The sequence below is a fragment of the Nycticebus coucang genome, chromosome 4, assembly GCF_027406575.1.
Source record: "Nycticebus coucang isolate mNycCou1 chromosome 4, mNycCou1.pri, whole genome shotgun sequence".
In the NCBI taxonomy this organism is placed as follows: domain Eukaryota; kingdom Metazoa; phylum Chordata; class Mammalia; order Primates; family Lorisidae; genus Nycticebus; species Nycticebus coucang.
In genome coordinates, this window is record NC_069783.1 from 80,990,310 (window position 1) to 81,006,763 (window position 16,454).

The following is a 16,454-nucleotide window of genomic DNA, read 5'->3' on the forward strand; positions in this document are numbered from 1 at the left end:
AAGAGATACAGATCTTAAGATAGTAGATAGTTTCAGAACCCCAGCAAGACCAAATCCAAATAAAGCATCTCCTAGACACACTGTGATTAACTTCACCAAAGTTAAGATGAAGGAGAAAATTCTGCAAGCAGCCAGACATAAGGAAAGCATCACCTACAAAGGGAGAAATATCAGAATGACTGCAGATCTCTCAGCCAAAATGTTTCAAGCCAGAAGATGATGGTCATCAACCTTCACTCTCCTAAAACAAAAATAACTTGTACATTTTTGTGAAATCATATATGTGATCCATATGTATGTGAATCATTCAAATATATTGAAAACTAAATTCTAAATAAATTCACATATATTATATATACCAGTACCCTTGAACAATGCTGGGTTTAGGAGTATTTGACCCCCTGTATAGTTATAAATCTGCATATAACTCTTAACTTCCCTAAAATGTAATTACTAATAGCCTATTGCTGACAAAAACCTTACCTATAACATAAACAGTTGATTAACATATACTTTGTATGTTTCATGTATTATATACTATATCCTTACAATAAAGTAAGGTAGAGACAATAATCATAAGGGAGAGAAAGCATTATTTACTCCTCATCAAAAGGAAGTAGACCATTATTAAGACCCTCATCTTCATTGTTTTAATGCCATAAGAAGAAGGAATTATGAGAGCACTTGTGTAATTGACCCACATTGGTCAAAGATTATATATATATATATATATATATATATATATGTTCTGTTTGCAACAAAAAGTTTAATAGACTAACATCAACTATCCTTTGGCTGAGTAGATGGTTAAATATCCAAATAGTCTTTAAATCTGTAACCCATTAAGCTAAAAATCATTTTTCTTCTCCCTGGACAAAACCAGCCTTTAGAACCCCATTTGTTTTGTCATTCAAAGTAACTTCGACTAATATGGGCTTTTATATTAGATGTCTGGGTCCATGGAAAACATGCAAAACCCCCCCAAAAAGAAATCTTGTATTTGTTAATATGCTCTTGAGAGCATCACACCATGTTTCTTTTCTAAGAATAAAGGCTACATTTCTCCTAAGCAGCTGGTATGTTTTACCTTAAAATTATTAGGAATACTGTATCTATCATCTTTCTCCATTTCTTGGGTTTCTAAAATATTTGAAATCGAATGTGGAATCTAGCTTAATGACAGTGAAGGCTTTTTTTATGTGTGTGAATGTGGATATGCACACACATATGTCATTATGAAAGTTTTGATATGTACAAAAATCAGGAAATGTAAAAAACTCCATGCAGATGGAAAGAAAGGAAGCCCTCCCAGCAAGTTGAAACTTGCATGGATGATTCAGAAAGAAGGCTATTGAGTGTGTTTCTTGGAAGTGAAATAATAGACCATACCACAGTCTGTCTCAAAACTTTCCCAGTGACCAACGTATGTGTGTGTGGCACACACATATATATGTATGTAGATAAATGAATTTTATCGCTAAATGAATGGTATCTATAAACACATCACTAATTTTTCTGTTTGCTTTAATACTTTATTGTAAATTTATGCCATAAGAAGAAGGAACTGTAATATATCATAGTTCTAACTCCTAGCAATGGACCAATAACTAGGAAGGATGAAATCATTCACACTATTTACCTCTAGAGAAATTTTCAGGATTTCAAGTGGTATGGTATCAGCATACAGTTATGCTGTAACTAAAATCACACAGACACTTTTAGTGGAGCTATAGAAACTCCTCTGCAATTAAGTCAGTAGTAGTAAGTGGTTGTCATTCAAAACACATTCCCACCTGGCTATCCAGTAATTCTTTGGACCCAATATAATCATCTGTAATACAACAGATTTATTTGAATACGACCAGCACTCTATACTTTGTGCTTCAGTAATGTGAATTGCCCACATACGATCGACAATCAGAAGAATAACGTCAGTCAAATAGGGTCTATTAATCCACATGAGATTTCTCCCCTAGTCTAGCAATGTATTGTGCCATGTGAGTGTATGCGACAGCATCTGAAATGAAAATCCAAGGGCAAGGACACAGTGAGCTGGGAGCAACACACAGTAGTGTGCCAGGTCTATTCACACACCCATCTGCCTCCCAACTCGGTTGGTCACCTGCTACACATATGATGTACAATTACAGTGATACTGTCCGGTATTTCTTGCAAGTCTCAACCTTTGTTTACAACCCCTTTCATTCTATAAAAGGAAAAAAAAAAGAAAGAAAAGGAACATTTTTATATTCAATATATAAATAACATTTACTCATTAGGAATGCCATTTTATATGTAACTATGCTATCACATTATTTTTTAATGTCACTGTGTTAGCAGCATAGTTATAAGTTGACTATATTTTCATTATTCTGCTTGTAGATTTATTCTTTTCATGAGCCCTGATATATTTAGTTTGTACAGAACATGAGATTTTTCAGGAGCACATTAATAACACTTTAGCAGAAGTACCTATATTTTAGTCGTTATCCATCCTTTAAAAAAACATTCCTTTTCATGATAAAACATCCAATATTTTTATTTGATAACATTTCAGATAAAATACAGATGAAAAATTTAAAACAGTACCACATACATTTAACATTGCTTTTTACTGCCAATTATACAAGTTGTATACATTTGAAATCTGACACTAATATGTACTACTGAAAATTTAATTTACTATATATTAGTAAGACAAAATCAGGGATATAAATACCAATTTATAGGAATTCATAACTAAAACAATGAATCCACATTGTTAGTGCCCAATTATTTAGCCCTTGTCGACGAAAAACAATTTTGTTTAGGTACCCTCTCTGAGGCAGGGCAACCCTAATCATCAGATTGGGATTAAACACTCCATCCAACATTTAGGCTATTCGTGGTAACTCTGTTAGTTATGTGCCTGTGATGCAATTCTCCTTACTAGTGCAAAAGGAAAACTGCTATAGCATTTTAGATAAACTTTCCTCACTCTAAAAGAGACATGAGCAGAATTGTTTTATATCACATTGTCAAGTGAAGTATTTTTCTTTTATTGAGACAGTCCCACTCTGTTGCCCCAGGCTAGCATCATAGCTCACAGCAACCTCAAACTCCTGGCTCAAGCAATCTTCTTGCCTCAGCCTCCCAGGTAGCTAGGACTACAGGCAACTACAACCACACCCAATGAGTTTTTCTATTTTTAGTAGAGATAGGGTCTCACTCTTACTCAGGTTTGTATTGAACTCCTGAACTCAAGCACTCCACCTGTGTTGGTCTTCTTGAATGCTAGGATTACAGGTGGAAGCCACTGCACCCGGCCTCAAGTGAAGTATTGATGTATGACATCAATTTAGTATTGCAAGAACATAAGGGGCCTGAGGACAATCCAAAGGCAGAATGAAAAACTGACAGCAATTCATGAGGCTTCATTAACCAACACAAACACCATCTACATAATGTTGTTAGTTCTAAAGAAGATAAACCTATTCTGATCTTTTAAGCCATTTTAAATGTACTTTTTTGTCATACTCAGTCAAAACTAAGCGCGTGGGCATGCCCTCTCTTTTTCTCTGTTTCTCAAGCTTTCAAAAAGATTTTATTTGCAAGGATCCCCAGCAGTCATTTGAAAAATTCTAATATCTATCTCTATTTATCTATTTATTTTCTCACTTCAAATGAAGGCATTTCTGAAGGAACAATACTCAAAATTTTCCACTTCTTTTTGTAGTCTTCCCCATCAATAACTGAGTTACTCACAGATCCCACCATCTTCTCTAAGAAACTTAAATAAATGTTAATGATGTCATTCCATCACTGAAAACTAAGTTCTAGTGCAGTGTTGCTGCAGACTCTAAACACAAACTAGCTTTATTCCACAGGATTCTAACATCAGCCATCACTAAACTGTGTTGAATTACCTTTCACCAACTCTCTATGGCGAACATTGAGTTTAGTTCTTCAGAGGTATAATTTTCCTACCATTTTAAATATCTAATGTATTCAATAAGATTAATTTGTCTTTACAATACCAGACTTCCTCAAGAGGAATACCTAGTCATGTGTTACTTCTACAACAATTTTTGAGCATCTAATATGTGCCAGAGTCTCTTCAAAGTGTCAGTGATACGTGAGTGAGGGAAAAGTCCCTATTCTCATAGAACTTAAATTCCTTTAAAGTAGTTTGATTAGGAGCACACAGGTTTTCAGTTTTTTCTCTGTATGTACCAAACATTGAATAAACCTTGTAAGCCCTCATATTGATCCTCGTCTTATTTTGCCTCAGTGTTTTACTCAGCATCAAACATTAGGTGCCTATTATATGTGAGGAACATGGTTCAGGTTCGGTGGATCTGAAAATACAGAGGGAAGGAGAAATGTTAAAATGTAAGGAAAGGAGAAATGTTAGTCAACTATAATTTACTGAAGTAAATACTAGAAAGACATATGAGAATGACTGTATCAGATCACAGAAAGTAGTTAACTTTTCAAGTACATGAAAAAGAGGAGAGAATGTTTAATTGGTGCATAATTATTTATGCTGATTTTTTTTATCCAAGGGCAAAGAATGAGCAGTTTTCCTTTGTCAGAGAAAACCACTAATTTTAAATTGAAAATAACTGAGAATTTCAGAAAAGCTTCACTGTCTTAGCTGAGGAATATCACCTTTATCTGCAGGCTATAGGAGTCATTAGAGATTATAAAAGGTGTGGTACTATCAGATAACCTGTAGGGAGTTTACTCTCCTGCCAGGTAACGACCAGTCTATAGCAGGGTAAAATGGAGGCAGGGAAATCTTTGGTAAATTATTGCAATTTATAAGACAGAGATAGATGAAGGCCTAAAATACTGAAATATAGTAGAAGCAGCAAGAACTGATAGCAGATAAAAATGAGAAATATTGATCTAGGACTTTTTAAGACAGAAAAGCCTTAGATACTGGTGTGTATCTAAAGATTAGATGAGCTTCCCCTAAAAACATAATGGCTTCTTTAATCTCCTAGCTCTGATCAAAAATCAGAGAAATGTGTGTGTGTCGGGAGGTGGAGGGGAGTGTATGAGGGAGGTTATGTGTGTGTATGCGTGTGTGTTCTCACCAGCGTTTTACGGGTGAAATCCAAGGATACATAATATTAAAAATGTGTTTTGAAAGTTTCAAATGCATTTTGGAGAGAGCTGAACACCTTAGGTAGCATTTGGTGATGCTATTCAAATAAGGCAGATAACAAATATGTTGTACTTACTGTGAAATCGGAAATCACAGTCTAAGAACAATTTTAATAAGTGAACTATAAGGATGGGGAATATTTAAAGGGTATATTTTCAATCAAACCATGGATAAAATTATACCTGCCATCAGTCATAGACATAGCAAAAATTCTACCCCAGACCCATCTAGAAAAGCACATACTGTGCATGGTGAAGAAAATGAGCTTTCAATTTGATTTTCTAGTCACCTTTCAGCAAGACCTAAGTTGCTGTGTTTATTCATTCATTCATTTATTCACTTCTGTTACAAACTGTACAAATGATTTTCCAGTAGCAATCAGAAAGTACAAGGGCTCCCTTTACTGCCTGTGACCAGTCATGTGTACCACTTTATAGCCAGATACTACTGTGGGTTATTAAGTTGTCACCCAAAGCAGAGAACAAGCAGCAATAAAAATAACTACAAGATTTACAGTTTGATTCAATGTAAAAGGCAGAATATGTGGTCTGTACTGGGTGACACTCCAGCCCCAAGGACTCTCACCCAATTCCAGAGATTGTACAAGTGCCGTGCAATTTTCCTCATTCATTTGGGGATATGAATTACAAGACTGTTTGGGCTTTATGATATTATTTACTTTCCCAAAGGTCATGAGAAAAAGAAATAGCAACTAATGAGTTAGTTCCAGAAGAACATATTTTTATTATACTATGTTCATGCAGTGGAGCAAAAATTGGACTACGATACATTAGCATTTATACTGCTCTTGATCAAAGAGGACGTACTATACAGATCGCTTTTATGGAAAAAGGCATTAAAAAGGCCTATGAAAGGATCATATGTTCTTTGTAATTCCTTTTTAAAAAATATGTTCCTCTCATAATAAAATTTTGGGTAAACCAGAAAACATAATATGTACTTAATAAAATGTTTAAGAAAAACGAATTGACAAGCAGAAATTAATTAAGACATTAAATACAAATTTTAACTAATATTCTGAAAGTGAATGATGCCTCATAATTAAAAATATGCTTTATAAAATATCATCAAAACACTGACAAGGTCTAATAAAATCCAATTTATTTTAAAGGGCAACATGAACATCTCACAGCAGTGGTTTTGAAATAGCCAATTCCACATATACAGCGAAATAAATCAAGTGGCCAGTATGCACTCTCTCTCTCGCTCCCATTTTATAGAAGTATGATATCATTTTTCAGATAATGATAGATAATTTAGAATAAAGAGAATAATTTTAGAATAAAGAGAAATATAGCTTTTCCCTTAATCATTTGCTTCACACTACACTATAGTTTTATGTATATTCCATATATATGTATAATATGTAAATATTCCACAAATAGGATATTCTGTATGATATTCATGGAAACCACTTAAAATGTCTAACACATTCCAAACTGATGTATTGACTTGCCAAAATGAAATTCATGCATATAATATATACATGTATATATATATATACACACACACACACACACACACACACATATATTTCTTTATAGGTATAACAAATTTTGAGAAAAAAATGGTGGTAAGAACAGAGTCCTTCTATTCATCCCTAGACATCCAGGTATTTATTCTCAAAACCATTGAGTATGCTATTTTACATGGAAAAAATAATTAAGGTTAAGATTAATTTAAGCATATTAATGAATGGATAATAGGAAGATTGTCCTGAATTACTGGGTATTAACTAATGTAACTACACATGCCCTTAAAAGTGAAAGAGGAAGCCAGAAGATTGGGTCTGAGGCCTGAGGCAGCAGAGTAAGTGACAGGAGAGATGTGTGGCATGAGACGGACCTCATCTGCCACGGCTGGCTCTGCAGAGGGAGGAAGGAAGCCTTGAGCCAATGAACACCGTGACCTTTGAAAGCTGACAGTGATCCTCAGGTGACAAGCCAGCAAGGGAACAAAGGCCTCAGCTCTGTGATCACAAGGAACTGGATTCTGTCAACAACCAAAATGAGCAAAAAACAGATCCTTTCTTGGAGACTCCAGACAAGAAACTCTGCCCTGTGGAGTCCCTGCTTTTCTGGTAAGACGCACATCAGGTTCCTAAACTCCGGTCTATACAATAGTACATTTGCATGATATGTATTTTTTTGAAATCACAAAATTTGTGGTAATTTAATACAGCAGTAATAAGAAGCTAATACAAACATCTTGTCATAAACATCATTTTTATGTATTAGAAAACTGAGGCCTTATAGATTCAATGGCTTAGCAGACTCATGTCCAAGTAATAACAGGATTTCTAGACTCCCGACCTTCTCCCAACAGTGCTGTCTGCTCAGGCCATCTGATACATTCTAATCAAAGCTCTGATTACTGTTAGACCACATCAGCTCATGTGCCTCTGTGCTTACAACTCACTTATGGTCACAGGTCTTTTCACACCTTAGAATTCTCATTATCTAATAGTTTGCTGTCTGCCCCTTCTCCAACCTCATCCAGAATCCAGCTGTCTGCATTCCATGTGGCATGGCTCTGATCATCTCTGGGGACATGACCACTGCTTGCATGATGGCAGCAACCTTTTGTTGATTTGTCCCGAAACATGACGTCCTACCGTTCTGTCCATGTTCTCAGCATGTCTGGTGAATTCTCATAATTGAGGTGTCAGCTTAAATATCAGTCCTTACAGAAAATTCCTAGATAGATTTTTTAAATCACCATGTTCTTTTCTGTCATTTCATTCTTTTCGATCTGCATTTTTCTCTCTTCTCCATTACTGACTGCTTCTTCCTCTAGACTTTAAGAACAATAGGTGTGGAGATATTTTCTTGTACATGAATTAAAGACATTGGCATATAAGGGTCTGGTAAAAAAAATTCTTGTGCAAAATAACCTATTAAAACAATTTCTGCTTCTACTTCAAAAGCCTTGTATCCACTGTACCCGACTAGTTACAGGAATTGTGACTGGAATCCATACCTCCATGTTCTAGTGCTCCTTGTCACTGATGGCATCTACTTATGTTCAGTCACTGAGTTTATATTAATAAATAGTAGTAAATATAAAGCTATAAAATGTACTAACAGGAATAAAGTACCACTTTTACCTATTTCATGCATTAGGGATTGACATAATTCTTTATCTTTCTTCTTTTTTCCTGATGATAGAATAATAAATTACTAAAATAAGTAAATTAGGAGCATTAATCTGGCATATTCCAAAAATATTCAATGACTAATAGTTCAAAAGCAAGCTGATCATACTCTACAATGTTTATTTAGACAGAAGGAGAATATGGCCAGATCTAGAAAGAGTCAGTGGGAAGAATGAAAGGGGAAGGGGGTGAAACCTTTAATCAGAAAGAGAGGCTCACTGTGGGAATAGATCATAACAGGACTTACCAGAGGTTAGAATATCAGTGTAGAAGGTGAATGACTTACTTATGCAGGTAAAAAGAGAGTAAGAGATGGATTGATCTATTTGTACCAGTCCTACAAAACTGACTTACATGAAATTTTAGAAAATTTCTCATTTTAAATATCCAAATGAATAAAAATAAATTAACATGCCCCTAAAATAATTATTGAGAAACTCAGACAATTCATTTGAGACAAAAATTTTTTTTTTTTGAAGTGTTAGTATGGTGTCTGATATTAGTTTCTGTCACAAAAGTTTTGTGTGTCAGTTGTCTATATAAATACAAATTTTGTAAATTTTGGCAATTACAGTTTCTATTTTGATTGGCAGAACACTGTAGCTTGTTTGAATATAGTCATAAATTTTGTGCACATCACAAGCAATCCCAAATATGTTTAAGTTCCATACATTTTTAAATTGGTAAGAACACTGTTTTTATTACAATGCTGTGCTCCTCCAACAATGGCATTCACAATCTCATTTTCTTTTTCTTTTTTTTTTTTTTTATTGTTGGGGATTCATTGAGGGTACAATAAGCCAGGTTACACTGATTGCAATTGTTAGGTAAAGTCCCTCTTGCAATCATGTCTTGCCCCCATAAAGTGTGACACACACCAAGGCCCCACCCCCCTGTCCCTCTTTCTGCTTCCCCCCCATAACCTTAATTGTCATTAATTGTCCTCATATCAAAATTGAGTACATAGGATTCATGCTTCTCCATTCTTGTGACGCTTTACTAAGAATAATGTCTTCCACTTCCATCCAGGTCAATACAAAGGATGTAAAATCTCCATTTTTTTTAATGGCTGAATAGTATTCCATGGTATACATATACCACAGCTTGTTAATCCATTCCTGGGTTGGTGGGCATTTAGGCTGTTTCCACATTTTGGCGATTGTAAATTGAGCTGCAATAAACAGTCTAGTACAAGTGTCCTTATGATAAAAGGATTTTTTTCCTTCTGGGTAGATGCCCAGTAATGGGATTGCAGGATCAAATGGGAGGTCTAGCTTGAGTGCTTTGAGGTTTCTCCATACTTCCTTCCAAAAAGGTTGTCATAGACACTTGGAATCGAATTGAAAACCAAGAAATGAAACTAACATCTTACAACCACCTAATCTTCGATAAACCAAACAAGAACATACCTTGGGGGAAAGACTCCCTATTCAATAAATGGTGTTGGGAGAACTGAATGTCTACATGTAAAAGACTGAAACTGGACCTACACCTTTCCCCACTCACAAAAATTGATTCAAGATGGATAAAGGACTTAAATTTAAGGCATGAAACAATAAAAATCCTCAAAGAAAGCATAGGAAAAACACTGGAAGATATTGGCCTGGGGAAAGACTTCATGAAGAAGACTGCCATGGCAATTGCAACAACAACAAAAATAAACAAATGGGACTTCATTAAACTGAAAAGCTTCTGTACAGCTAAGGAGACAAATAACCAAAGCAAAGAGACAACCTACACAATGGGAAAGGATATTTGCATATTTTCAATCAGACAAAAGCTTGATACCTAGGATCTATAGAGAACTCAAATTAATCCACATGAAAAAAGCCAATAATCCCATATATCAATGGGCAAGAGACATGAATAGAACTTTTTCTAAAGATGACAGATGAATGGCTAACAAACACATGAAAAAATGTTCATCATCTCTATATATTAGAGAAATGCAAATCAAAACAACCCTGAGATATCATCTAACCCCAGTGAGAATGGCCCACATCTCAAAATCTCAAAACTGCAGATGCTGGCGTGAATGTGGAGAGAAGAGACAAAATTTTTTTAGAATTATTATTATCTTAAGTTGGAAATTGGTCAAGAGTCTCTACCCTTTTCAATTCCATTATTGAGATGTAACCTTAAGCAGTGACTTTATTTTTCTAAAAAGGCAACATAATTTTACTGTGTCTCACTTGTTGTACTGTAAAGAAATGTTACTTTATCCCTATCCCCTGCTTTAAAATGTTCCTCTGTTTAAGATTTTATATTTATAATTTTATGTTTTATCTTGTTTAATATTTTTACTATTTATAATAAACATTGCTTAGAATACTCAGATTTATTCTTTATGCAATTTATTCAATAAATCATTCAACTTGTTGGCTGGACATTAAGTCACAGGAGATTAAGAATGAATTAATTCTTAAATTTGCCTTCCAGGAATTTATATAGTAACAGGGAAGTGAAACGTATGCCCAAAGGGTCCTCTTAAAATAAGGGCCTGTCTTAGTCTGCCTAATGCTATTCCTACTTATTCTATTAAATTCAGAGCATATTCTACTTAATTGACATACATTATACCAAAAATGCGTCAAGGTTCTTTAAGTTAACTTAGGGTATTGGAGACTTCTTTCGGAGGAGGTGATTTTTAAAATAGCAAGTAAAGAATGAAAGGGATGTGATCATGTGAAAGCTGGGGAAGGATGGTACTAGAAAAACATAACATGCCACACCTCATTGTTACATCTACACTGATAGGTGATAGGTACATAGCATCAAAGTCTAGTTGGGATACACAGAATCTGGTAGCAAATATTCATGAATTCAACAAATATTCTCTTTCTACACCCTTTTTGGCCACTGTGATAGACTATATTACTATTACTCCTTCTGAGGGAGGCTCTATACCCTTACTCTGTGAAACTCAGTAGTGGCCATGTGAGTGGCTAATAAAAAAGTGTGTGTGTGTGTTTGTGTATGATGTATGAAAATACATCTCATAAATACATATAATATGCATTATATTATATATATGAGCAGAAGTGATGTGTGTCAGTAATGATCAGAGTTTTAAGAACCTATGGAACATGTGGCTTTACAAGCTTCTCTTTTGCTCTACAAGAACAACTAGCAATGTTTCAGACAGAGATTGCTTTGTGGCCTGCACCCAGCTTGTAATTGATATCAAAAGTTCAGTGTGAAGAAGAGAACATGAAGCAATGGCAGTTAATTATTATTGATTAGGATTATAGAATTTTCAGGATTTTTATAATTTTATCACTTTTTTAATTATTTATGTATATATTTATTTTATTTTTACTATGATATCCCCTAGTCACTTTTGTAGAGTCAGCCATTGGAAAATTTCCAAAGTTTTGCTTCTTGTTGCTAGGAAAAAGTTTAGACTTGCGCCGTCCAAAAATATAGCTACTAGCCACTAGGATATTTAAATTTTAGGGCAGCGCCTGTGGCTCAGTGGGTAGGGCACCGGCCCCATATACCAAGGGTGGCGGGTTCAAACCCGGCCCCGGCCAAACTGCAACCAAAAAATAGCCGGGCATTGTGGCGGGCGCCTGTAGTCCCAGCTACTTGGGAGGCTGAGGCAAGAGAATCACTTAAGCCCAGGAGTTTCAGGTTGCTGTGAGCTGTGTGAGGCCATGGCACTCTACCGAGGGCCATAAAGTGAGACTCTGTCTCTACATAAATAAATAAATAAATTTTATTTATTTCAAGGTAAGTATAATTTAAAAATTAGTTCCTCCAATCCATTAATCATATTTCAAGTATTCAATTGTCACATACATCTCATAGGCAGCACACAGAATGGCCCAGATTTAGATGATTCCCGTCACCACAGAAAGTTCTATTGTGAAGTAATGACCATTACTATGAAAGATACGGATCTTTTTTCAACTTCTATCATGTTTCCCACCCTTATAGATTAATTCATTTCCTTTCTCCAGGGGCAATAATTCAAGAGAAGAGCTTAATTTCTCCTAGGAATCTTAAATCTCACTGGCCTACTCTGAATTTTTATGCCTTTTTCTCTAAAACCAATTGAAGCTGTCACTGGATTTTTTTTTTTCATTACTAATGGCCAGACCCTCTAGAAATAACTAATACCATTATACACAGATCAATAATACTTAACTCCCATTGCTTTATGTTGATCTCCTGGTTCCAGGATTAGGAGCAAGATATCCTTGATGTAATTAAGAAATTCAGTTATTTCTGAAGCTTTTTAAACAAATTGATGTAAACTTTATAAATAATATCCAGACACTCATCCATGCATCCTAGCTGATAGAAACCAGCTTACTTTAAGCGGATTGAGTAGAATCAGCATGCCAGTCAACACCAGCGTCCAATTTCTCCACTGCCAATTTTCTTGACTTTGTCTCATTCCAAAGTTATCAAGACTTCCAATAAAGACTATATTCTGATCTAAAGAATCAATCTTCTTTTCCCATTTGAAGTTACCCTCAAAACTTCATTTTCTCCTTAGTCTTCTGAAGAATATTTTACTTTGATATGTTTAATTTTTGTCACTATTCACCAAATTTTCTGTACATATTGCTATAAGTATTGACTATAAATGAATCTCTTTATTCATATATACCATTATTATCTATATAACATTTAAGACCCAATTTGAGCTCCATTTGTCCATGACTCTTTCCCAGAACTTTTCATCTCACACTAATTATTGCTTTCTCAGAAATATTATAGTAGTTCACGTATTTTCTCTCCTATACATCTTCATTTATTATACTACTATTTATTAAAGGCCTACTGTATTGGACTCTAGAATACATAAATACGTGTGTATTCTTAGAATACATACATCCAAGTACACTTAGAAAACATCAATCAATAAATTAGAGTAATAAATTAGTTCCCATGGGACTTACATTTTAGTAAAATTTGATATACTTTAGCAAATTCGTTATAAAGTTCTCAAATACAGATGCTATATATTTTACTTTTTAATCCCCTCTGATTCTGTATTAATGAAAAACTTGTATGAAAAATATATCAATGTATATTGATCAACATTTTCAAAGAGTCATCACTCTCTCCTCTTATTAGGCTCCAAAAATCTTCTAAATCCATGGTTCCATACAGATTCTACTGGGTACTATAGCTTTGTAAATTGTTCCTATTAATAAACTGCCTGAAGACAACTGAAGACAGCTATCTGTTGTCTTCTATGTCTAAAACATAGCAGACTTCCATCTATCAAGGGCAGGTACTCACCTCAGTGATTCCGTTTAGTTAATATTCAAGTCTAAGTTGTCCAGTGTTGAAATTCCCAACTCTCCAATGGAAAAAAAAGTAGTACTATTTCTTGTAAGAAAAAAAAATAGTGTTTACTAACCATCTAGCTAATTCCCGTATGTGAAGACAGATATGCCAATATTATTCACAAATCATTTACTTGATGAGTTTGTCTTAACATAAGTGACAGATGGATAAACATATTCTTCCAGTGTCTCTGAAATATAATTCTGAGTCACACTATGTTTAAATATTACTTGAAAAAAATCATAATCTAAAATATATCCAAGAAGCCTTAATTAAATAAAATTTTTAAAATAATAATACAGAGTGCAACAACCCAGATATAATAAGATTTGTATTTATGTATTCAAAGAGTAGATTTAGCGAGTACATACCTCTTAGATTTTGCTCTCTCTCTTTCTCTCTCTCTCACTATGTATATATGTATATACATATCGATATTTTGTAAAACATTGTTCATAGAAGCTTTATTTGCTCTCCTTTAGTGACTGTTACTGAAAAGGTTAGACCTCCGGATGCTTGAAGAACTCTGGTCTACAACCTCTCATTGATTCTTCATCTCTAAAAAGCCATCTCTAAAAAGATTTCATAGCTATAAATCAAGTATCATTTAAGACTTATTATTACATACAATATAATTATAAATGTATATAACTTATGATGATATAAAATAATTATTATTCATATTATATCTCAAGTGAGATCTGTCCTAGATGTAACATTGCTATTTCTAGATAAAATGTGTTTGAGGAAGCATGGTCACCTTCAGTGAAGTTATTGGAGATTTCTTCCTCAAGGAAACTTAACATTGTTCCTTTTATGAAAAATAAAACATGTAGCAAACTGTAGATCTAATCAACTAATTACCAGATTTTTAGTTATTTTTATATAAATATATACTTGTATGTATGTATATATTTGCAAGCTAAAATATATGAAAATACAAAGATCAAATATAAGCAGCTATATTAATCTAAAGAGTCTGCTTTTTATTCAAAATGTTAACTATTTAATCACATAGTCACTCATTTTACACTTTTTCCCTTTACTCCTAAATAAAAATTCCAAATGTTTTAAGCTTTTCAATGTATAAAATTTTCAATTAGCTCTGGACAAATACATTACCACCTCATCTCTCTATCAGAACACCTCCAGTTTTTATGTCATCAGCAGACATATAGATAGTTCCCTCAGGAAGTTTTGTGATTGCTACAGTGGGATTGTAGCAGTGCTTGCCTTTGATGAGTTGCAACAGCATGATTGCAAATACTGGCTGAAATATGAAAAGGTCAGACTGTAAATAAAGTTTAATATTTTAAGTGCACTGTTTCTCCTGTAGAGGGAGCCAGTAGATTCTCAACTTTTTCTTTTTAGGGCAGGTTCACTGGGGTAGTCAATTCCTGGATGATTTATTATTTCAAAGAGGAGAGGACAACATACTGAGAGGACTGTGAGAAGTTAAGGATTTTTCTTGATCTTCAATCTCTTACAGCTTATCTACAGCATATACATTCATCTTAAAATCTGTATTCACAGAGAACCTAAGTTCTCCTTTGAAAATGGATAAAAGATCCATAGGTAGCTTAGACAGGTGAGGTCGGAGAATTATCCTTCAGATTGCATTTCATAATAGGTTTTGAAGAAAAATATGGGAACCAAAATCTATAGGAAGACAAGATATAAACCATCTCTAGGTATTTTTTTCTACCTCATTTAAGCTTCTAGAAATTATGTCTAAAATATATATATAGAAGAGTTAGGGAAGGAGGGAACTAGAAACCTACTGAAATAACCTGAAAAATCCATTGGTAAACAAGCAACAAATATTAATTTTGTTAACTAAATAATTTAACTTTCCTTTTAAATGATCATTGCCAAACTCTAATATATCTAGATATGATCTCATGGTCATGTGTCGTGTTTTATGTTATTCATCTCATTTCATCCCTTCATCCTGGTGGGCAGTTGACTGATAACACAATGCTATGAATGAGAAAACTGAAAATTATAAAGTTGAAAGATTTTTTTTCAAATAGCCCACAGAATAAATCTTAGAGTTAGTATTTTGTGTATTACCTTTACTTTCTCATCATAATTCTTTATCTCTGAAAGAACATGACATTATTTTTAGTTGTATAGTTAAAAAGGAAAGTTTGTTCTTTGGGACTTTTTCACTTTCTCTTCCATACTTCTTTTTACACTTAGTTCAGTGGCCATGTTCCCCTATGGGAAAGCTGGAAGCAATAAACAAAGCTGAGAGCTAACATACAGGTCTGTTTCTATAATGCTTACCATATTAGTTGTGGGGGGTGTGAGGTGGTGACAATTCCTCAGAAAATTCTCTGCCACCATCTTTGAACATTTTACAAGCTGGAAAATCATTATGATAAATGAAACCAGCCAGTCTCAGAAGAACTTACATGAGCTATCTAAAATAGTCAATTAATGAAGGCAAAGAGTAGAATGGTGGTAGCCAGGTCAAGGAGAAGGAAATGATGAGTTGTTCACAGGTATACAATTTTAACTATGCAAGATAAAAAACTTTATTTGCCAAGAAATAACAATAGCATATTCTACTCTTAAATATCTGTTAAAAGAGTAGATTTCCTATGTAGTGTTCTTACCAAAATAAAATTTTAAAAAGAAAAGAAAAAGAAACAGACATCGATGGGAATATTTATGTAGTTAGATAATGGCTAATACTAAAAAAAGACCTGCAAATCCATACAAAGTAACCTACTTTGGGAGTTATTCAGTAAATGTAGGGCTACTGTTTTATCTGAATGACACTTCAGAGATGAATAGAGTGTCATTTTAGTTTTGTAC